The sequence below is a fragment of the Myotis lucifugus genome, unplaced genomic scaffold, assembly GCF_000147115.1.
Source record: "Myotis lucifugus unplaced genomic scaffold, Myoluc2.0 scaffold_128, whole genome shotgun sequence".
Lineage (NCBI taxonomy): Eukaryota > Metazoa > Chordata > Mammalia > Chiroptera > Vespertilionidae > Myotis > Myotis lucifugus.
The window spans coordinates 2,393,911-2,417,896 of NW_005871176.1; positions in this window are offsets into that span (position 1 = coordinate 2,393,911).

Genomic DNA, 23,986 nt, shown 5'->3' on the forward strand with positions numbered 1-23,986 from the left:
GGGGGGGGGGGTTGCAGGGGTTGTTGGGGTCTGAGTCTGGCAGAGGAGCTGGGCTGGAGGGAGCCACGTGGGTTGGGATCTCCCGGGTCCTTGAACCACATCGGAGCTGCTATGGGAAGGCTCCCTGGTGCGTGAATAACAGGGAGGGAGGCACAGGCTGCTGATTTATCGGCTTCTCCTCCTTTTGATCTCCCTGCTTCCCTGGAGAGACTGCCTCCTCCACACCTGGGGCTGCGGCGGGAGGCCTGGCAGGGGCTGCCAGCTGGCCTGGGACCCAGGAAGCCTCCTTCTCCTCATGGCCTCGCTGGCTCCTGGTGCCCTGTCGGTGTCACCGAGTGACCCGGCTCGCTGTGCCGTGGGTGCTGTGAGGGCTTCCTGCCCTGCTGGTCAGGGTCCAGGGCACACTGGCCTCTCTGTCCTCTGGGTCAACTCTGCTTCCCTGTCCTTCTCTTTGCGCCTCAACGCACAGGCTTCTTCCTCCTCCGTCCTCCCTGCCCGGCGTGCCCAGCCCCCACTCCAGGTGTTGCAAGGATCTGGGGCCCAACCATTTCAACTTTTTCTCTGGTTCCAAGGGCTGAAGAAGCCCAGATTTTAGGCAGGGTCTGGGCATGGCTTGTAGGTTGGTCACCAGTGGGCAGAGCCAGCCAGAGCTGGGTTCAAATCCTGACTCTGCATCTCCCAGCTGTGTGGCTGCAGGTGAGCCAGCACTGAGGCTGTGCGAGGCCTCTTGGTGGTCCGGTCCGATCCAGGAAGAACACCCAAGCCATGCCGCCTGGGCGCGTCTGTGAGGAGGCAGGCTGCTCTGGGGCAGGGGAGGGGCAGCCCTGAGGGCGTCCAGGTGGGGCCAGGGAAAGGCAGAGGTGGAGTCCTCAGCACTGCTCGAGTGCCCCGGGCAGATCTGGGTCAGGGCAGGGACAGGTGCCTCCGTCAGATGCCAAGTGACAAGCTCACCTGGTCCCTTAGTGGGGGACTGAATAGGGGAGCTGAGCAGCTGCCTCAGTCAGGATGGACAGAACCCAGAGTCCCCTGCCGGGGACAGTGGGCTAAGAAAGGAGGGGCCAGGAGGCCTCAGCTGCTGCCCTGGGATACTCTCAGCCTGGGCAGTGGTGGGAAAGGACAGGTTAGGAAGGGGGGCGGTAGTGGGAGGGGCAGGAATGGGGTGGGCAGGGGGTTGAGGGGCGTGGCTGCGTGCAGGCCAGGCGCACCTGTGGTCCTGATGGCCATAGCTCCCCCCGGCCCCCATGCCCTTCACTCCTTCTCCTGCTCTAGGCTCCTTGCTCCTCAAGGCTTAACGTTTGCATTTTTAAATTCATCAGTTTTCTTCTTTCTGGCTTGGGGTTTGTAACTTGTGGGGGAAGGCTTCCCTACCCCAGATCATGAAAATATTTCCTCTTAGTACTTACAGCTTTAGCTTCTCTTCATTCTGTCCCAGGGACCGTTCCTGTCTGTTCCTGACCCAATACCCCATGGTGTTGATGTTTCCTTGTTGTCCACCACAGCCCACTGGGACAGAAGCTCTGTGAGGACAGGGATTCTTGTCTGTTTTGACCCACGCCATGTCCCAGCCTCCAGCCCCCAGCAGGTGCCCGGTGCCTGGGAGGTATGCACTACACCTGTGTTGAATGAAGCACCAGGATGTGTATTCAGAACTCCAAGACTGCGAGTGTTTAGCAGAGAAACTGTCCACCATGTCTGTCTCCACAGAATCTCTTCCTCGCCGCCCCCCACCGTGTGTTTCTAGGGGCCTTTGCTCAAGGTGCACAGCCCCCTCCTGCCTGGAACCCCTTCTCCCCCCTCTCCTCATGCCCACACACTCCCTAGCTCTTCCCTAATCTCTCTCCTTTCTAACTAGGGATGGAGGAGAGAATGCTAACAGATTCCATTAACAAAGGCTATTGGGCGATTGCAGTGCTCAGAGCTGGGGTGTAGAGATGAGGGAACCAAGAGGCCCATCTTTTCCCCTCCCATAACCACCACGCAACCCGTGGAAGACTGTAACAAGGGCAAGTGCGTGGCTGTGGCTGTGTGATTTGCTTTTATAAGAAACGGCTATGAAATGTTCTTGGTGATGCAGCCAGGTCCCAAGAGCACCTAAACTTTCCTGCTGGTGACAGAGACTCCCCCACTGGACTGGGGAACACCATTAGACACCATTGGCACCTCTGTGTTCCTTCTAACCAGCCTGGGGAGGAGTGGCCCTCACGAAGGGCAGCCATGGACAGCCCAGGGTTAATGTCAATGTAAGGAACTCATTCATTTCTTTATTCACTCACTCACTCATTCATTCATTCACTTATTCATTTCTTTACTCATTCATTCATTCACTTTAGTTGGGTAGGACCAGCAAAAACAAAATCATAGACAAATAAAACCAGAACAAATTGCCTAGGTGTTATGAAGAAAACCAACAAGGGGCGGAGATGTCAAATAATAGGGTCCCTACTTTGGATGAGGTCAGGAAAGTCTTTCCAAGGAGGTGACAGTCCCACGGAGACCCGCGCGATCAACAGGAGGGCGCCATGGGAAGAGTGGAGGGGCAGGCATTCCGGGAAGAGGAAGGAGCACTGGCCAAGGCCCCGAGGTGGGAAAAGCTTGATATGTTTGAGAAATGACGTGGCTGGAGTGAACTGAGGGAAGGCAGAGTGGTGAGATGAGGCTGGGGAGGGGGCCTGGGCCACCCCAGAGGAGTGGGAGACTGGAGGATGGGGCAGGGTTGAGGTCCACTGGACAGCTCATCTCCTCCTGCTCAGCTGGGGAGGTTCCAGCGCCAGTCCCTTCCTTGGTCCGGGGTAGAGCAGGCCAGGCCCGTTGGGGGATTTGGGAACCTCTGCCCCGGCCCCCAGGCTGCCAGACAGGCCCCTCCAGCTGGTCCAGGTGTGGGACCCGGCCGGCCGGCCTGCGAGTTGAGCCGCTCCTATGGCAGCTCCAATCTGCCGTTTCCAGATGCTACTGCAAACCAGCTCTGTGAAATCAGAACCACCAAGTCCCGGAGTCCCGTTAGGGCAGCCGGAGGCGAGCACAGTGGTGGAAGGATGCAGGCCCCGCGGAAAGGGCTTGCGCGGTGCGAGGAGGCAAGAACTCCTGGGCTCCCAGGCGGAGGCGCAGTCAGGAAAATTAAGAGAGAAATCCCACCTCAAACCCACAACCCAAATATTTCATAAGAACCCTCCCGCCCCCTCTCTTTTTGTCAAGGAAAGGATACACACGGCCTTTCTACTTGTAACCTGGCCAAGAATAATTTGTGGCAGGAAAGTTTGAGCATTTGTAAAAATAAAATAAAAATGTAAAAAAAAGAGAGAGAGAGTGAGCACTTGAGTGTACGTTCGTGTGAAACTAAACAGAGGGAAAGTTATTTAGGTGGTAAAATGTCTCCAGGTTTCCCTCCCACCCCCTGCGCCCTGACACTTGGCCCCCTCCCCACGTGTTGAAATCAAGATTGCTCGGGTATTTGTTTTGTTAATCTCCTGCCAGGGCCAAGGGGCTGCAGGCTGGGTTTCTTCTTGTTCACAGCAGGGCTCCAGCTGCCAAACAGTTCCCCCCTCACCTCGCCTGGGGCTGGGATCTGTGCACCTGTTCCCTGCTCTGTCTGGGGCACGTGGAGCGGGGCGGGGGTGGAGGGTTATGTTTGCCCTCCTGAGAGAGTGTGGCTTTGCCCCACCGGAGACCCCAGCTCCCTGAGGGCTCACCTCCCCATAACCTCCCAGAGCCTTGGAGCTCTGGCCTGCACCCCTGGGTGCTGCTGAGGCTCCGCGGGAGTGCCAGACTCTCGGGGTTATGAGAACCAGGTGGACGAGTTACCCAGACCTAGGCTTGAGCTCTGGCTCAGCCATGTGCCCAGTGGACGGATGGCTTCATCTCTCTGTGCCTCGGTTTCTCAGGTGCCAAATGGGGACCATGAGAATAACTACTTCATAGCATTGTTGGGAGGACTGAAGGCGCTAACATGGGGAAGGGGTTGGGACACCGCCTGGCACGTAGTAGCTACTCAATAAACGTGAGTGCTGACTGCTGATGGGCTCTAAGCAGCATTGAGGCTCTGAGAAGATGGCATTTTGCTTCTCTGTGGCTCAGTTTCCCTCTCTGTAAAATGGGCACAGTCTCCGCCACCTCTCAGTGTTGTTTATGAGGATTGAGTTAAATCAGCAAAATCCCGAGGCCCGTGTCAGGCACTGGAAGGTGCTCATTAAATACGAGCTATGGTATGATTGTGTATGTGCTCTGCTCTGTCATAAAATTTCATTTTGATTCAACAGAGAAGGAAGGAGACAAATGCTCACCAGGCACGTTATTGGCCACGCCCTGTACCTGGCACTGCCTGCTCCTAATCCTGGTCCACACAAATCTCATTGGCCCATTGGGCAGGTGAAGAAACGGAGGCTTGGGTGACTCAGCATGTTAACGGCAGAACTGGGAGTAGAGCCCAGGCTATTTTGGTGCCAAGTAAGGAGCTTTTAAGGTTGGGCCCTGAATGGGCTGGCACAGACCAAGAGAGGGGACAGATGAGGACGGCGACAGCAGTGATGACATTTTGGGGCGCTTCTGCAGTGGGTGCTGTGTGAGGCAGTTTGTACACGTTCTTTCACTGGGCTCTCCCTCCAGCCCCGTGAGGATTTGTCATCCCTACTAGACAGATAAGGAAACGGAGGCTCCGGCAGGCGGGGAAATGGTGCCCACCCTCCCTGAGCCTTCTGGGCAGCGTCTGCCTTTGACTGCTCTGTGCCACCAGCAAAGACGCTGGGCCTGGCTGCCTGGCACTTGGTAGATGCCCACACACGTACCCCCGTCCCTTCTGTTGACCTTGCCTTCACCCTTTCCCTCAGAGAGGTCAGCTCATGAGAGCAGAACGGCAAAACTCACAGCCCAACTCACTTCTTGTACAAATGGGGAAATTGAGTCCAAGAAGGGAGAAGAGACTTGCCTAAGGGCAGGCAGAGAAAACCCGAATGGATAGTCAGTGGAGGCCCAGGTGGCTATGGGGGAGCTGAGGTCAGGACGGGGCAGGAGGAGGAGAGGTAGCCTGGCCCAGGGCAGAGCCTGGATGCTGCTTTGAAAGAGGCTCCTTGCAGCGGTGGGTGGGGAGGTGAGGGGAACGGTCTGGAGGAGGAGGAAGACGCCTGCACTTCATAACGTGGCTGCCTCACCCCGCCCTGAAGCTCAGCCTTCCCTGCTCTCACCTCCATTCATGCCTCCCCACCTCACGCCAACTCCAATCCCTCCCTTCGGCGAACCTTCAGGACCGGAAGCTAGGACCCGGGTGCATACTCTGGGAGCTGGCCGGACCCCTTCCTCTCTGGGCAAGGGCACCCACCTCCCCCGGCAGGTGCAAGGACAAATGAGGTGCTGCAGGTGGAAGACTGACAACCAGGCAGAAATGGGAGTTGTTGTTATTTTTATTATTACTGCCTCAGATAACTGGTTGGACTGCATTTTTCTCCAGTTGCCCCTGGGGCCCTGTAGAAAGGCTCCAGACGGTGCTGGAAATTGTTGAGGACACACATCAGGAGGTCTGGGTTCTGCCTCAGCTCCCACCTGCCTTGTGAGGTGCTCCGGACAGGGTCCTGTTCCTGTCCTTCTCTTAATCTCCATCCCCGCCCCCCCGCTCCCGTCTGGGCCACGCAGAGTGGCTGAGATGCTCAGTCTTGGTCTCTGGAGCTCGGTAAATGGCCACCCCTGGCTTTGTGGGGTGTGGGGAGGGTGCCCTGGAACCACAGGGGAAGGGAGAGCAGGGAGGGGTGGGTCCCTGGCACCATCCCCTCTCCCCCAACCCTGGGCACCTGAGCCAGTGGGCTTCCTGGGTCTGACCAGGGACACAAGTGAGTCCCTTCCTCCCTTTCACAACAGGGTGGGGAAGGAGAGCTGGCCCAGCCTGAGGTCCCGCCATGGTGCTCAGCCTCAGAGAGGGGTCCAGAGGGTAGGAGCTGGACTGGTTCAAGAGGCTGCCAGGCAGGGGAAGCTGGGGGACAGAGCAGCATCTTCCCAGGCCCTGGGTCCTTGGCTGAAGGTGGAGGCCCGAGGGGGCTGGGGAGACTGAGTGTGCACATCGCCACCTAGGCCCCAAGGAGGGCAGCGCAGCCGCAGCCCGGCTGCAGGGCAGCCTCTGCCCCCTCCCGCCCAGCCAGGAGCGCCCACTGTGCGCCATGCCTGTGCTGGGGCCTGGGAACAGAGTGCAATGCCAACCTGGCCCGCCATCCCTGCCTTCACTGACCCTGGACAGTGCTGACCCTGGAATGAGGCTGCTGTGGTCTCCTGTTCCCGCTTTCTCACCAGCTGACTGTGTGACCTCGGGCAAGAGACTTAACCTCTCTGAGCCCATTTTCTCATCTGTGTAAAGGGGGACTATGTCCTCCCTTGCAGAGGTGCCGAGAGCCCAAGGCGGGATATTGCCTGTGATGTGCCCAGCCCCAGGGGCTGGTACACAGTGAGAGTTCAGCAGCCCCTTGTTCCCCTTCTCTTTCCTCTACAACGAAAGTCCTAGGATGCCAGGAGAGCGTGGAAAGGAAGCACCTCACTACGTGGGGGAGTCAGGGAAGGCGGCACACGGAAGAGAGAGCGTTGGAGTAGGGCTTTGGGGATTGAACAAGTTTCCTGGCATCCAGGGCTCCGTGAAGGCAGGAACCAAATCTGCCTGGGATTGTCCCTGCTCTCCCAGTGGCTGGTCTATAATAGGAGGTCAGTAAATACTCGCTGGATGGCTGGATGGCATTCCAGGAGGCAGGGGCAGCGTAAGCAGAGGTGTGCAGGCATGCCCGGGTCTGCCACCACTGGCGGATGGACCACGTTGCCTGCAAGAGGCCATTGTACATGTGAGTTCACCTGCCTGCGTCCCTGGGGGACTGTGGGCACGCCAAGGGCAGGCTCCTTGGCCTTTGCCTTACCGTCCCTCTGGTCCAGCCATGACCTGGTCCAGAGGTCCGGGCCCTGGATTCGATGCTCAGACAAATGAAAGTTCGCCCCTTTGGATGACTGTTGAAATTCTGTTTGGGTAAGGTGCTTCCAGGGGTGGGGGTGAGGGGCTGCCTTTCCATGATCCTCCCCCTCTTCCCAGGGCCCAAGGGTAAAGTCCAAACACCATATTCTGCCTCACCTCGATGACGCCATGTGCTCTGAGGAAAATGAAGGGGGGAAAGGCCAGTGGGGGAGGCTGGAGGGGAGGCCTTGCTGTTTTAGGTGAGGTGGTCAGTGAGGGCCTCTCTGGGAAGGTAACACTGGAGCAGGGTCGACCTCCCCTCCAGGCTCTGGGAGCAAAGCCGGCCTGACCCTCAAGCTGGGCTGGGCATCCCTGTGCCCCACGCCCTCGTGTGGCCCTTCTCAGCTCCCGGTGGCCTGGCCCAACCACTTTGTAGCCATGTACCCCTGACAATTGAATTAGCTTTCCTTTGCCTCATTTCCTCATCTGTCAAGTGTGGATAAACCAGTCCCTGCTTTCAGGGTGGCTGTGGGTGTTCCGTCTGCTATCATTCGCAGAGGGCCAGGGCAGCACCAGAATCCCAGAAATGTATTGGTTATCAGCGTTATTGCATCCACCCCGTTTTTATTTCTCTGTCCCACTAGATCAGCGGTTCTCAACCCACAGGTCGCGACCTCTTTGGGGGTCTAACGACCCTTTCACAGGGGTTGCCTAAATACATCCTGCATATCAGATATTTATTTACATTACGATTCATAACAGTAGCAAAATTACAGTTATGAAGTAGCAACGAAAATAATTTTATGGTTGGGGGTCACCACAACACGAGGGACTGTATTAAAGGGTCGTGGCATTAGGAAGGTTGAGAACCACTGCACTAGATGCACTGGTCTTTGGGTCTTGTCCAATCCTCCGGAAATGGAACTGGGAGGAAATTCCCAGGGGAGTTTGGGCAAGACTGGAGAGTGAGGACAGTGCCTGGCAGTCTTTCTCACTGCTGGGTGAGCACGGTGACTCACCAAGCCCTCAGTTGCGTGCGGGGATGGCACTAAGTTTCCTACCCGCATCGCTATCTCACACAGCCTTCCACGGTAGCCCCACCCTGCGCACGAGGAGCCGCCAGCCTGGGTCTGACTCCCCAGGTCAGCCTGACTGCGAAATTGTCTCCCTGGAGAAATACCTTCCAGCCACATCAGGTTAACACTGGCCGCGAGCTTCAGCCACCACGAGGCCAAAGCTTTAGTCAATGGATTGGAATTGGAGCGGATCTGAGGGAGATCATGTGTGGGCAGCCAAGGTCTTTCTCAAGAGAAGGGAGGCATGTTGTACATTTCATGTGACTAAGTTCAACTATACTCCTTTAGGGTCAAACGATGTGTGTGTGTGTGTGTGTGTGTGTGTGTGTGTGTGTGTGTGTGTTGAGAGAGAGAGAGAGAAAGAGAGAGAGAGAGAGAGAGAGAGAGAAGGGAGGAGGGATGGAGGGTGACTCCAGAGCATCACTCAGCCCGCGGTTCTGCTGTCAGCTTTGTGTGGAGTTGGCCTGTGAGCCTCGGGTCTGCAGGCACCTCGGTCCCACAGGGCCCCCATGAGCCTCTCACTGAGCAGCAGTGGTTCTGTAGCGTAAAGACTGACTTTTCGCGCGGCCCAGCCTCCGAACAGGGCAACAGTGTCACCTGGTTGCTGAAGAAAGAACAAACCACTTGGAAGGGGAAAGCCACTGGTTAGAGACGATGAGTTGCCTCCTACATAGATCAACAGCCTGTGATTCTCAGTGTACAGGCCCCGCCCCGGGCACAGAAGGCCTCCAGGTGTGAGCTGTGGAGGAAAGAGCAGCAAGCTGGGTCACAAAAGCAGACACTGACGCTGGTTTGGACCTCCTGTGACCTTGACCAAGTCCCCACTCTTCTCTGGGCCTGTGACCCCCCTCTGTGAATGGAGCGATGGCAAGAGTGAGTGATTTCCCTTCCAGCTCTGGCACTGAATACAGCCAGTCATTCAGTCAGTCCACAGACATTCATTGAGCATCTGTTACTGTGCCAGGGACTGCGCTAGGTGTTGAAGGCACACCTGAGAAGGAAAAAGACAAGGTCTGCTCTCAAGGAACCTGTATTCTTGATGAAGAGCCAGAGAACACACCAACAGTAAAGAGGGTAATTTCAGATGGTGATGCGACAGTACAGCAGGGTGATGCGACAGAGAGCAAGGGGACTGCGTTAGATAAGATGGTCCGAGAAGGACTCCCTGAGGAAGTGCTATTTGAGCTGAGATATGAAGGATGAGATCAGTCACGTGAGGCCCTAGGGATGGCAAGAAGGCAGAAGGGATGGCAAGTGCAAAGGCCCGAGGTGAAATAGGTTGGCATGACTGAGGAGCAGAAAGAAGGCTAGCGTGGCTGGGGTGGGGAGCAAGGGGGAGCATTGTGTGAGACAAGGCAGGGGAGGTGAGCCTGGCTGATGGTTCTCAGCCAGGGGGCTACCAACCTCCACAGCAAATGTTTTGTGGTTGTCACAAGGATTGGGGGACATGCCACTGGCATTTAGTGCTGGGAGCGATAATAAATGTCCTGTAACACACAGGAGGTATTTCCCCCATCAACACACATCAGATATCACTTCAGACCCATCAGAGTAGCTATTACTAGTAAAGCAGAAACTAAGTTTTGATGATGATGTGGGGAAACGGGAACCCTTGTGCACTGTTGGTGGGAATGTAAGATACTGCCACTATGGAGTACAGTATGGCAGTTTTTTCAAAAAATTAAATATAGAATTATCGTATGATCCAGCAATTCCATTTCTGGCTATATAGCCAAAAGAATTGAGAGCAGAGTCTTGAGGAGATATTTGTACACCGTGTTCATAGCATCATTATTCATAAAAGCCAAAGGGTGGAAGTAACCCAAACGTCCATCAATGGACAAATGACTAAACAAAACGTGGTATGTCCATACGACAGAATATTATCCAGCCTTCAAAAGGCAGGAAATTCTGACACATGTTACAACATGGATGAACCTTGAGGACATTATGCTAAGTGAAATAAACCAGTCACAAGACAAATATGGTAGTATTCCACTCATATAGGGTACATAGAGTAGTCAGACTCATCAAATTCATAGAGAGAGAAGAGAAAGTGGTTGTCCGAGACTGGGTGGATGGGAAATGAGGAGCTTTTGTTTGATGGGTTCAGAGTTTCAGTTGTGGAAGATGAAAAGTTCTGGAGATTAGGTGCAGAATGTACTTTACGCAGCTGTGTGTATACTTAAGAATGGTTAAGATGGTAAGTGTTATGCTGTGTATTTTACCACAATTAAAAAAACACATCAGATTGTCTTTTCTCCTTGGTCAATAGTTTGGATATATTTTTAAGAGTAGTAGGAAGCCACTGGAAGTGATCAAGTGATCAGCTGATCTAATTATATACATACAGTCTGTTTGTTTTGTTGAATCACTTTGGCTGCTATATGGAGAGAGAATGCCAAGGCCGCAGGAATGGATGCAACAACTGGTAGATAGTTGTTCAGGCACTGGAGGGGGCTTGGGCCAGGACAGTAGCTGCAGATGTGGTGAGCAGTGGGTGGATCCGAGAGGGATACTGGAGGAGTGTCAACAGGACCAGTACTGGATGGGAAGGCAAGAGGAAATGTCACTCGTGACCTTTGGTTCCCCCAGTCCAGTGGGGGTTTAAAGCCTGATCGCATCATCTCCAGGTTGGACCAGTCAACTCAAGGCTTGACAGGACTTCAAGACATCATCTTGTCTATCCTCTTGCCTCCAGACCAGACAGGACTCACTCCTCTCCCCAAACCCATCTCCAAGAGAGCACACACTGGGGATTCTGCCCACCCAGATGTCTATGTGGGGGATTAGTCTACTGCATCCTGGTTAAAGGCTTTAGCCTGGTCATAGCCCCAGTCCATTTGACCATCTCAGCATCCCGGGGGTTGGTAGGGAAGGTTCTCTATCATACTGTTGAGGAAAGAGTCTCAGAGAAACACTGTGCTGCTCATGGAGAGCTGTGTAGCTCCCTTGATGGTGTGGCCATTCTTGGCTTTACAGATGAGAGGAGGAGTGGAAGCAGGGACTTGTGTGCCCGGCCGAGGGAAGCCAGGCTGGAGGTCCTTCGTGCGTGGGGGTGAGGCAGGGTCGTCACTGTAAGGTACAGGGGACCTGGCAGTCTTAAAGTGTCAGAGGATCATTTCCCTGTTTATCTCCAAGCACAGGGCAGGGGTTGCAGAGGCCCCTCATCTGCAGCCTTCTCTTGAGGGGCTGGAGACTACCCAGAGCCATGGCCCTGGGACATTGCTTTCTGCCAATACCCCCTAAACCACCAGCTTTCTCTCCCACAAACTGCCAAACTCAGGTGGCCTGGGCAGAGAAGGCTGAGCGCCCACGGGTTTGGCCCACTCACGCATTTGGAGCCAGCAGATGTGGGAATCGGAGGTGCTTCTGGAGGCTCGAATCTCATCTCCGCCCTTTCAGCCAAGTCCAGGAATGTGTCTGGCTGCAGACAATTGGCGTCACAGCTGTAAACGGAAGACTTCCAGGGCTGGGAGTAACGGAGAGGTCCTCTCATCCATCCTCTAGCCTTTGGGGGGCAGGGACGTCCTCCTTCCTGCAAAGACCAGTCCAGCCAAGGGGAATGATAGCTTTCCACCAAAGAACTTCCCCCCTCTCCTCTCCTCTCCTCTCCTCTCCTCTCCTCTCCTCTCCTCTCCTCTCCTCTCCTCTCCTCTCCTCTCCTTTCCTCTTTCCTCCCCTCTCCTCTCCCTCAGGCCTTCATTCCTGTGGGAGCAGCTCCCTGAGGACTATGGATTTCTTTAATTCTGCCTGCTCAGCACATATCCCCCTTCTGACAGCAGCACCCTTGGGACCTTTGGGTCATCAGTTTTGGTGGGGCTTGCTCCAGACCTGGCCAATGAGAGCACTGTGTTCCCCTCATCTCAGGGTTGGTTTGGGGACGGGCAGAAGCTGAAGCAAGGCCAATCAGATTAAATTCCAGGTTTTTTGATTCCTGACAGTAGGAGTTGAGTACCTGGATTTGGCCATGTCTGAAGCTAGAGTCCCATAGACACCTTAGGTATGCCAGTTTGAGTTGGGTTTCTGTCATTTGAAGGGAAGTGCACCAAGTCCACCCCAGGGCCTTCCTTCTGCTGCAAAGTCTTGTCCTTTGGCCCTGCCCACAGTGAGCTGGACGGTCTCTGCTGTGCCCTCAGCAGGAAATTCCTTAATCTCCTTGAGCCTACTGGTCAACCACTGTTCAATATCTGTGTCTCCACTTGGACTCACTCTCTTCCTCTCATCTCACTTCTTTCTCCTTGTTTTAATGTTATTCAGAATTCTTTCTGCTACAAGCCAAGAGAAGCCCACATCACATCAGCACGAATTAGAAATGGAACTTGATGGCCCAGGAAGTGGCCTGAGAAGGGCCCTAGGGCTGGAGCCAGGGCTCAGGGCTGCCAGGATTCTCTCTCCATCGCTCACCTCTGCTTGTCTCTGTTTCCCTTTGGGGTCGGCCTCATTCTCTCCCTTCTATGGGGCAAAGAACTTAGCCATCATCAGCCCAGTTTGGCAACGCTGGTTCAGAACTGGACTGTCTTCTCCTAGGATCCATGTCAGTCCCAAGGAAGGACTTTGGCCTTGTTTGGGTCACATGCCCACTCTTGGACCAATCACTGCTGCCAGGAACGTGGGTACAATCATTGATCAAGTCTAGGTTGTATGGTTAGGGCACTGAGGTTTAGTGATTGACAAAGTCATGTGGGGAAGAAGGACAGTTTTCCAAAGGAGATGGAGTGGCTAATACTGGACAGAGCCTATGGCTCCTCCCCATGGAGTTCATGTAATTTGTCTGTCCTTTCCTTCACTCAGCTGGTGCCAACGAAGTGCCAGGGAGAAGAACGGTGAGGGGCTCCAGAAGCAGGTCCAGTCTGTGCTGAGTCTATCATGTGATGAGCTTACTCGGCTGAAGTGGAACCCACCAGTCCCCTGTTTCCAGAGCTGGTCCCTCTAGCCACGGATGCCTCCATAATTACCAGTGTGTGAGTGGCCCCAACAGCATTCTCTTCATGGTCTCTCCCTCCCGGAGAAGCCAATAGCAATGTTCCTTGGGCCAGCGCCCGGTCTTGTCCTCTCTCCTGTGGAGGAATGAGTCATGAATGCTGATGAAAAGAATGATAAGTAGACCAACTTGGGCAGGGAGGGTAGGAGATGGGGTTAGGCCTGGATTGGAAGTCAGGAGATGGGCTTTGGGTCCTCCGTCAACCACAAACTCTTCTGTGACCTTGGGCAAGCCCAGCCCTCTCCTGTCCTCAGTGGACCCCTCCATTTCGATGGGAGGGGCACAGAGGCCTCGATAAGGCACCAGCCCAGTTCTGACCTGTTGGGGTTCGTGGGCTGGTGGCCCTTTCTTTGTGGACGGGGTGGGGATGGTGGAGGTGAGGTTGCTTTCGGCTGCGCCGCCTGCAGCCTTCAAGCCCTGAGTCATCTTCCAGGCAGCGAGTGACCTCTCCATACCCCTGTCTCCCCCCAGCCCTGTGACCTTGGGCGGCGCAGGGCCAGGCCGTCCCAGGCGGGCAGCACGGTGGAAATCACAATATTGACCCAGCACGCAGGAAGTGGGGAGGACAAGCCGCCGGGGTTCCGGGCCTGAGGGAGACAGCTTGCTGAGTGATGAGCTTGGAGCCAAGCTCTCTCTCCCTCCTGGGTCACCCCCGCTGCCCGCCGCCAGGGCTGTTCCTCCCAGCTCCAGGGCCCCCTCCCCGGACCTGCCTCCCACACATTCCCGTGGCCCAGGCCTGGGAGGGGAGCTGCTGGTGAGCTCTGCGGCCTCAGGCCCTCTTGGGCCCTGCCTCCCTCCAGACGAGGTACAGGCTCCTCTGGGCTTGCCGGCTTCAGCAGGGCCAAGCCGGGAATGCACCCTCACAGGCCACTGGCCTCTGGAGTGGTCCTGCCTCCCATCTAACAGATGGGGAAACTGAGGTCCAGAAAGTAACTTGGCCAGTCATATTGGAGCCAGGATTCAAACTCAGATCTGTCGGACTCCAGCTCTTCCCACCTCCTGTGAGTCCGTTACTTACGGTAACGGCGGTGTGAACAATAAACCACCAACTTGGAGAAGCACTGATCTCAGTCCTCAGAACTCGGAGGGGTCAGGTGTTAACCGGACTTTACAGAGAGGAAAGCGAGGCTCAGAGGAGGTGGAGGAACTCCCCAAGGACACAGTAAGCAGCAGGGCAGGGGTTTGCACTGAGGTTTGCCTGATCCCCAAATCATGCTTTGTCCTTCCTGACTAGCCACAGGGTGGGAGGGACCTGTCGTTGAAGGTCTGCTTAGATGCCTCCCCCTCAAGCCTTGGGACCACGTTCTGCATCCATGTTCCTTTGCAAAGGGGTTCCTTGGGGCAACCTAGCCCAAAGCCTTGCCTGCCGATGATGGAATTCTCAGTGGGTGTTGCTTGGGGACCTGGGCCATAGGACTTGGAGGCAACCACCCAGCCTGCTTATGGGCCAAGCTGGACGAGGAAGTCCTGTTGAGTGACCAGCAACTTCTGGGTAGGCAGGGGGACGGGGGGGGCACAGAAATACTCCTGGGCTTGGAGGTGGGCACGTGGGGCTCCTCCCTGCCTCTCAGAGTCTTGGTCTCCTCATCTATTCTCCAATACCAGAAAATGAGGAGCGGGTTGCTGTTACTCCCAGCACACTTCCCATGAGCTGGGTGTGGGTGGGGACAGGGCTTACACGTGCTTTCACTGGGCTCTGCTTGGATTGTACACCCTGACTTTGCTCTGTATAGTCACCAATCAAAGCCTGCCAATGTGCGTAGTCTAGGCTGCCATTGAGGATGTCATCTGAGTCATCACATGGCTCTGCTATGAGAAACCACAAGAGAAATTCACTCAGAACTTAGTGTAGGCAGTTTGCATAAAGTCTGAGAAAAATGGTATACTACTATATCATGGACACGTGTGTGTGTGTGTGTGTGTGTGTGTGTGCATGCCTACATGCTTACTTCTTTGTTTTGCCCTCCATGAATCTCAAACTAAAACTGACACACAATATTGCAGAACTTTCTCATCCAGCTTCCCTCCCCTGCCCGCCTCCACCAGCTCCAATGATAATAACTACCATTTATTGAGCACCTACTGTGTAGCAGGCTCAACCCTGTGCCAATTTTCTCATTTCCTTTATACCAAGGTGGAACCTGATGCTCAGAACATGGGCAATGTGCATCATAGATTGCATTGATTAGTGATGTCTGCCCCAGGCACAGGAAGGGAAGTACGGGTTCAGATATCTTATTCAGATATCCCACTCATCTCACGCCGACCCTTGTTCATTCAATGTATAAATTTCTATTTATATATGTTTTAACCATATGTAATTTTGTAATCTACCTTTAAAATCTTTTTTGGAATAAGATTTTGTATGAATCAATATGAGAATTCATTGCACGTAATGACTAGGAGTGTTCACATAGGTTAAATGACTGTCTCCTCACCATCTCCCTGTAGGAGAAAGTGGGCGGGTCATTCCAGAGGCAGAGAGTCAGGGTGAGGGTCCGGACCTGGTTAGCCCACAGAGCACCTTTGTGTGTGTTAGGAAAGGTGCCCCGCTGGGCGATCGTGGCTCGATAAGCAGAGCACACACTGGCTTCCCCTCATCACCCTGGGTGCCCTTGTCCAGCGCACAGGCTGAGCAGCCACACACAGCAGCCCGTTGAGTGTCCTGCCAAAGCCCGCGGTTATAGCCCCCACTTCAAATTCAGTGCTCGTTTTACTGCACACGGCGCGCAGGCCACATTCCGGGGCTCGGGCACCCGCGCGAGGCTCCAGGACAGATGGCATTTGGTCTGAGGCGCGGCGAGGCGGTTGGAGGAAGAGCGGCGTTAACAACTCAGCCTGTGTTCGTGCTCCAAACAAGCGAGATCGCTTCGGGTGCCTGCTGCTGCCCGCCGGGTTCCGGTGAGGATCTTGGGCTATGAATGGTGCCAGTGAGGCCCTCTCCGAGGACCTGCTGGACACCCCCAAGGCCCCGTCCTTGGCCTCCACCCCAAGCTCGCTGCTGGCAGACCTGGGGTGAGGCCTCCTCCTTGGCGCCTCCATCCCGCACGTTTCTTCCCGCTCGCCTTCCGCCGGGATTACCGCTGGGGCTGGGCCTCTGCACGCTGCTGTCGCTGGGGCTCCCGCGCAGGATGCTTGAAAAACATCTCTCTGAAAGCAGAGAAAGTGTGAGCCTCCAGGAAGGAGGGTGTGGAAGGAGAGAGGTCCTCGGAGGAGGGGAAATTTACAGCATCCATTTGGCCAGTTCTGCGGACATCGGGAAGCCAGGGCCCAATGCCTTCCGGAGGTGAGCACTTCGGCACGTCGCTGCCTGAAATCCGATGTCAACACAGTGGTGCCCTTGGAGATTTCCCCACCGCCCTTTCCTTTGACAGACGAGGAACCTGAGGCCCGTAACAGAAAGCGACCTGCCTGAGTCCATAGAGCTGAGCAAAGATACCCCAGGCCCTGCCTGTGGAGGCCCTGAGCGCAGGCGAAGTGCCCTGGGCACCAGGTCAGGGACGGAGCTCCGGGACAGTGTGGCCGCTCAGCGTGGCTCCAAGAACCATCGGCCTACTGTGTGCCAGGCTGTTCCCTCCGCCCTTCAAAACCTCCCATGAAGATACGTTACTGTCCCCATTTTACAGATGGGGAAAGCCAAAGGCGAGGGAGCCTGAATCACTTGCCCCGTGGTGAGGGCGAAAGCGATGCATCGCAGTGATTAGGAATATGCCCTCCCGAGTCCAAGTCTGTCCAGCAGGCCTGGGCTCTGTTACCACCACCCACTGGCTGTGTGATCTCAGCCAAGTTACCTCGTCTCTCTGAGCTTCAGTTCCCCATCTATAAAGCGGCAGTAATAACCATCCGTCCAGCCGAAACTGGTTTGGCTCAGTGGATAGAGCGTCGGCCTGCGGACTCAAGGGTCTCAGGTTCGATTCCGGTCGGGGGCATGTGCCTGGGTTGCGGGCACATCCCCAGTGGGAGATGTGCAGGAGGCAGCTGATCGATGTTTCTCTCTCGTCGATGTTTCTAACTCTCTATCTCTCTCCCTTCCTCTCTGTAAAAAATCAATAAAAATATTAAAAAAAAAAAAAAAAATAACCATCCGTCTGTTCTGAGGATTCAGTAGGATGATGCATGGGCGGTGCCCAGCACAGTCTTGGGATATAGTCATGTTCAGTAATCAGTGCCAATGTCAGCATGATTGTCATTGTCGGCATTATTAGCAGCTATAGCAGACATGTGTGTGGGTGGCTGCCAGCGTCCAACCTCTGGGTTTCTTGGGGTAAATGGCCCCTGTCCTTTGTGTCATCTTGATGGTTATGGTGGCAGTGGGGGCTAGTTCTAGGTGCCTCCTTCCCTCCAACAGAATAGGAGAGCCTCCACCATCCTCTCCAACCCCCTCGTATAGCCCATAACCCCGAAGTGACCAGTTGACCGTGCTGTGCCGTGTTGTGCTGAGTCTCTGGGTCTCGAGTGGTGGGTGATTCAACGCCACTAACCATCAGTTGGGGATTTTTTTTTTTTAATATCACAGCTGTCGTGAGGTGCCGATCAGCTTGCTTTTACTATCAAATGCTCACTTATTGATTCATTCAGCTGTTATCCCAGGAGCACCACCCTGGGCCAGGCACTGGTCTGGAGGCCTGGGACACAGTGACACACACGGCAGGCACAGTCCCTGCTTGAATGCCCAGCCTTCCTGAGCCCTCCTGGGACCTGCCACTCCTGAGCTCACCAGCTCCTGTTGGTTCAGGGAGCCCCGCCCTCCTAGTTTTCTCCTCTGCGTACGTCAGCCGATCACCCCGAGCCTGGCAGTGGTGGGGTTGCACTTCTCTCCTGAGCCTGGGCTCATCCCCTGCCACCACCTGCTCCCTGGTGCCCATAGTTACCTCCATATTCGAGCCCTGGCCCTAAGATTGACCTGGGTAAGACCAACCAGGTCTCAGGATTCATCGTAGAAGAACAGGGTGTGAACCGTACTTTGAGATTCCAGCCACGTCCCTTAGAGCTGTGCGGTTATGCAGAGGCTCCTCAAGGCTGGTTGGGGTTTGGGAGTGGCCGAGGGGGCAGTTGGGTGTCAGAGTTCCCCTCCCTTCCCGTTACCAGGCCTGTTTTAACCAGAGTGGCATTATTTAAGGAGCGTGGGTTCTGGAACAACGCTGTCTGGGTTTGAGTCCTATCTCTACTACTTGTGAGCTGTATGGCCTTGAACAAGGCATTTGATCACTCTGTGCCTCAGTTTCCCCATCTGTAAAGTGGGGATGATGATACTTCAGAGGGTTGCTGTGAGGACTAAAGGAATGTATGGTGCAAAACGCTCAGGAAAAAAGTGCTGGCCTTTGGTGAGTCTTCACGACATACTAGCAACCGTTACTGCCCACTTTACATATTGAGTTTCAATGGAATAGTCCGTAGGGGAAAAAAGGAACTTTTTGTTGCTTAAGAAATGGTTGAAAATATCTGCTCCGCATGCTCTCGTGTCTTTCTCCACCACAGTCCTCCGTGGAACTTTCCACCTCTCAAAATCTACTCTGGATTGTGAGAGGAGTCACCAGTGTTCTCATCTTGGGCCATTTCAGGCGTCCGGCCATGTAGTCAGTGTGCAGAAGCAAGTGGCAGCTGCCCTGCTCTGGGGCTGAGCTCCCTGGGTTTGAGTTCTCTCTCCCACATGTGAGCAGTATGACCTTGGACAAGGCATTTGATCACTCCGTGCCTCAGTTTCCCCATCTGTAAAGTGGGAACGATGATACTTTAGGGGTGCTGGCCTCCCCTGCATGACGGCCCTTTAACGCAGGTGTTTGGGCAACTTGGGGCTTTGTTGAGCCCTGGGCTCTGCTCCTTCCTTTCATGTTAGGGACCCTGTGCCCAAACGTTAGAGGAAAGAAAGAGACTGTCATTGGCCCCACCAGGCAAGGCACCTCCTCTCCCCTGGGTCTTGGGTAGGGAGATGGAGTCCAGCTCTCAGCTGATGGAGAGCAATCCAGCCCCTGTTTTTCTCAAAGCCCCCTTTTTCCCTCTCTCTGGTCACACATTGTGGCCGGGGGTCCTGGCGGTGGGTCGGGGCTATTCCTGCCTGTGTCCACCTGCGCTGAGCCTCTTGCACTGACATATCTGACACTTTGGGACAATCAGGAGGCCACAGCCTAATTTGTTGCATGAAATGAGTAGAAAAGTCTGAAATCTGAGAATCTTGTTCTTGTCCCAAGTACGATCCCTTACTGTGCTTCCACACCCTCATCTGAAATATTTGTGCATTCAGGACCCAGAGCTGACCCCTCGCCATAGGCCAAGTTCTGCGCCTGGTGCTGGGGATGCAAAGATGCCTCACTAGGTCCTCACCTGGGTCCCCACTCTCAAGGGGTCAAGTGGACGATGTGGCGTATAAACATGTCCCTGCCAAGGACAGTGACCTGGAGTGGAAAATATAGGCCTGACCAGAAGAAAAATCATTACATAACCGTCAAACATTGTGAATAAGGGACATAAAAGAGAAATTCCTGTGTTTAGCGAGGAGTCAAGAGCTATTGCCTAGAGTTGACACATGAAGAAATAGAAGTGTGTGTACGTTATATATGGATATGGAGGAAACAACCAGAAAACTAAGACCAGAAATAGTGATAATCAATACGGAGCGTTTGTGTCATCACGTACCGGTGTGGTTCTAAGTGGGCATCAAGTCACCGAATCCTTTCAACAGTCTTACATGGTAGATGCTGTTATTATCATCCCATACTATGGATGAGGAGACTGAGTCACAGGGATACTAAGTAACTGCCTCAAGGTACACGGCTGGTACGTGGTGGATACTGGGTGTGAACCCTGAGATATCTGACTCCCAGAAGTCTGTCTGCTCGTAACCATCAACTATTGGTGCTCTCAAAACTTCAAAAAACTTTTCTGAGTGACATAGCTGGGGTGGGGTTGGGGTAGAGATCATTTCTGTCCTTCTCTACTCTTTGCTGTTAAGATATTTGTTACCATTTGCATGAATTATTATGTTTAATTACACGTTCAAGTAAACAACAAAGAACGCCGATTCTGGACCTGGAGAGAGATGGTTCCTGCTCTGGTTGTGCTACTTACTGGCTTTGTGTCCTGGAATAGAGGACTTAACCTCTCTGCGTCTGTTTCTTGGTTTGGAAAACGGGGATGATCAGAAGCTGATAAAACTGAGGAGGACATAGTGAGCTGATGCATGCAAATCCTTGAGCACAGGGCCCTGCGTGGAGCGCACTCAGTAACCGTCGGCTGCTGCTGGGCCTGGGTGCAGTGCGGTAGAGAAGGGGAAGCAACTCCATCGGAGGGAAGGCTTCTCAGAGGTGGCGAAGCTTGAGTTGGGTCCTTGCGGACTTAGAGGAGTGCTACAGGTGGAAGGGCAGTGCAGGCAGAGTGAGCAGGGGGGCCTAGCATTGCACAGTGGGTTGGGAGCAGCATGTTGGTCAGCAGCCTTGAAAGGTGAGGTGGGAGCTGGTGGGAAAGCAGCTGGCAGTAAAAACCTGGGCGGAGAGCAGAGCTTCATCACGTAGGGCCTTGGGGCCAAGTTAAATGTGTCCTGAGGACAGTAGGGAGCCACGGAAGGGTTTGAGCCAGGGAGTGACCTGGTCAGCTTTAATATGTAGAAGGACAGCTCAGCTGTCCCATGGAAAATGGGCTGGAGGGGAGACCTGGAGCCCGTGGCAGTCATCCAGGTGATGAGGCCCAGAAGAGAGAGACAGAACATCAGCAGTGCCCTCTGACCTGGGCCCAGCAGTCTCCGCTCCGGTCCCATCTGGGTGAGGGTGGCCGAGCTGACCTCCACCCACAGCTCAAGGCCATTGCTCTGGAGGCCCGAAGAGCTGGCTGGAGAAGAAGCTGACTCCAGCTTGGAAGGGGGAAGCAGAAATATTTGCTCAGCTGCAAAGACAAGCTCATGAGTCTTTCCTTCCACATGAGGGGAAAGACACTGACCTGGGGTGGGGGTCTGGCATGGACCTCCCTCGGCTCCCCAGAGTTTGCTCTCCCCCCATGCCTGCCTTGGAGCCTTCCAGAAAAAGCATCCTTCCTCCCCGAGACAAGCCTTCTGAGAGCTGAAGTCAGTGACCATGACTCTCTTTCCTTTTCTTCTCTAATCAAACACACCCAGTTCTTTCATCTTTCCCTCAGATGACAAGGACTGACCTTTATTTTTATTTTTAGAGAAATGTCCAGATTCAGCAGGCATTGATTCAAATCTCTTTTGAACTGGCTGACACAGACAAGGCACCCCAAGGGTTTGGAGCCAGGACTTCGATGTGAGGCGGGCCGCGCTGGAATCCCAGCTCTGCCGCTAGTCTGCTGTGTGGCCTTGGGCAAGTCACTTCATCCCTCTTGAGCCTCACTGGGCCTCTTCTCTAACCAGGGACTCAGAACCCCTTTCCCAAAGGGCCATTGTAAAGATTTAACGAGACAATGTGTATAAAGCACTAGAACAGTGCCTGGCACATAGTGAAGGCCCAATAAGCGGTAGCTGTCGTTTTTTATGTCTCTGGACATCTCAGTATGGCTTCAGCTTCCTCTAGCACCGTGGTTCCAGGCAGCTGTACATTCACCAGCTGCCACCACCTGGATGAACCATTTCTGGGTGGGGAGATGCTTAAATGGTCCCAGTGACCCTAGCGTCCTGCTGTCCTGGCTGTAATCCCCTCCCCTCAAATGTGACTTGTTTCTAACCAACAGAATAGAGCAAAGGTAATTGAATGTCACCCCCATGACGACATGACATAAGATTATAACTAGACTCTATCTCTTACTAGTGTGGACAGAAAAGGGGGCCGTAGACTAAACCCGACAAGCTCAGGGGAGGCCTGCATGGTGGGCCCTACAAACTCAGAGACCGGAAGCAACCACATAGGATGGTCTGAACATAATTCCCAACTAAAAGCGGGCTGTGGGGTAGTCACGTTCATTAAACAGATGGCAAAGCTGAAGTTCAGGGTAGTGCAGCCACTTGCCCAAGGCTGAGGACTGGAGGTCTCAGATATTGGCAGACCCAGAAAGCCCTCTGATACCCACTCCAGCCCTATAATGGGGCCTGAACTGCATGCAGAGGATGAAGCCGAGGCAGCAGCGTGCAGCAGCCAGCCAGACCGGGGTCTGTGTTCTGGTTCTGCCACTTCAGTTCATCACCCGACACATACAACGTGGGCTGGAAGGACCAATGGCACCCTCGTGGCTGCCTAGGGCGTCAGTGGGTTAGTCTTGGTCAAGGACAGTTCACTGTCAGCTAGGTTCTGCCAAAATAGGGCTTATTCAGGAAGGTGAGTTCTCATATTTAATTTCACACGCATGTGCTAAGCACCTGCTGTATGCACCACTTTTTCTTAGCTGCCGCATGAAACACATTGCTAAGCAAGGCATGGATCTGCTCTGAGATGCTCACAGTCTTGTCAAGAGTGAGGATATAGGGGAAAAATAGCCAAGTGCCCTTGTGGCTACAACTCTGCTGTGTGGCCCTGGGAAAACCACCTAACCTCTCTGGCCCATGCCTCACGGGCTATTACGGAAGCTAAGAAGAGCCCTGTATTATTTCCCTGGTGCGGCTGTAACAAAGTAGTACAAAGTGGGTGGCTTAAGCAGTAGTGAAATATCATCTCACAGTTCTGGAGGCTAGAAGTCCAAGATCGAGGTGTCAGCAGGGTTGGCTCCTTCTGAGGGCTCGGAGGGAGCATCCGCTCCATGCCTCTCCCCTAGCTCCGGGTGGGCTGCTGGCCGTCTTTGGTGACCCTTGGCTTCTAGGCCATCACCCTGGTCTCTGCCTTTATCTTCACATGGCATTCTCCCCTTGGATTGTGGCTCACATTGGATTGGGGCTCACCCTACTTCAGTGGGATCTCATCTTAACCACTTACATCTGTAATAAACCTGCTTCCAAATAGAGAGGTTAGGACTCCAACAGAAGCATTTGGGGTGGGATACAGTTCAACGCATAACACGGTCTCGGACCGTCTCCCTGTGCTCCGGCTTCTCACAGCGTGACAGCTGGTTCCAGGGGGCAGCACCCGGAGCAAGTGTTGGGAGAGAGGCAGGGGGAAGGGGCCAAGCTTCTTTTAACCAACTCTCTGAAATCACACAGCATCTCTTCTACTGCATTCTGAGGCCAAGAGTGAGTCACAGGCGAGGGGACCACACGAGGGTATGAAAACCAGAAGGGAGGTGGGGAGCCATTTTTGGAGACCAGCTACCCCAGTTACACGGCAAGCTCATACATCTCCTGAACCCCAGGTGAAAGCTCTTCTAGTCCCTGTGTTTGTCCACCCTGGGTAGCTCACAGGGTTTGGCACAGGGGTAGTTGCTTAAGAAATGACTGTTGGGTTGAATTATGTTGTGAAGAGGTCTGCTCCGTTAGCAGGAAAGTGATAGGCACCAGCCCCTTCCCAGTTGGCTCCTTGTCCCCCTGCAGGCTCCTTTCCTTGGGAACTAGAGGATGGTGGGGGCCAGGGCCAGGGCCCTGAAGGATCCGAAGTTGGAACACAACAGCCCACTTTTTCCTGCCCACACACCTGGGCCTGCCACTGCGGGGGAAAGCCGCCAGGCAGCGTGAGTTTGCCAAACCCAGAAAGACCTCATTTGAAATGTTTTCTAAATCTTCCAAAAGAGGTTCTGCAGCCCCCACCTCCACCCCAGGGAGGGAGGAGAGGCAGCGAGAGGAAGAGAAGGAGTGGGTTTCCAGTCTGTTTATATTTCAGGCTATTTTGAAACCCCCTGAAGGCACTCACACACAGGGGCACATTTAAATGCACCAGGAAGTGCCCTTGGAGTGGAAACTGGAGTCGGAGGAATGCTGGGGCACTGCAGTGCCGGTCTGGTCTTCTGTCCCTCAAACAACCACCAATTCAGCCCCTTCAATGCCCGAGTCAGAGCCTCTCTGGCCGGAAGGGCTCTTAAAGGTCATCTCGTTCCTCCGTTCTCCTCCCTCCCCACCAAACACTTACTAAGCATCTCAACATCTTCGTCATATCAATGATAGGACTCTTTTGGCCATAAGAAAATTTAAAAAGCACCCGGGCCGATCTAAATGAA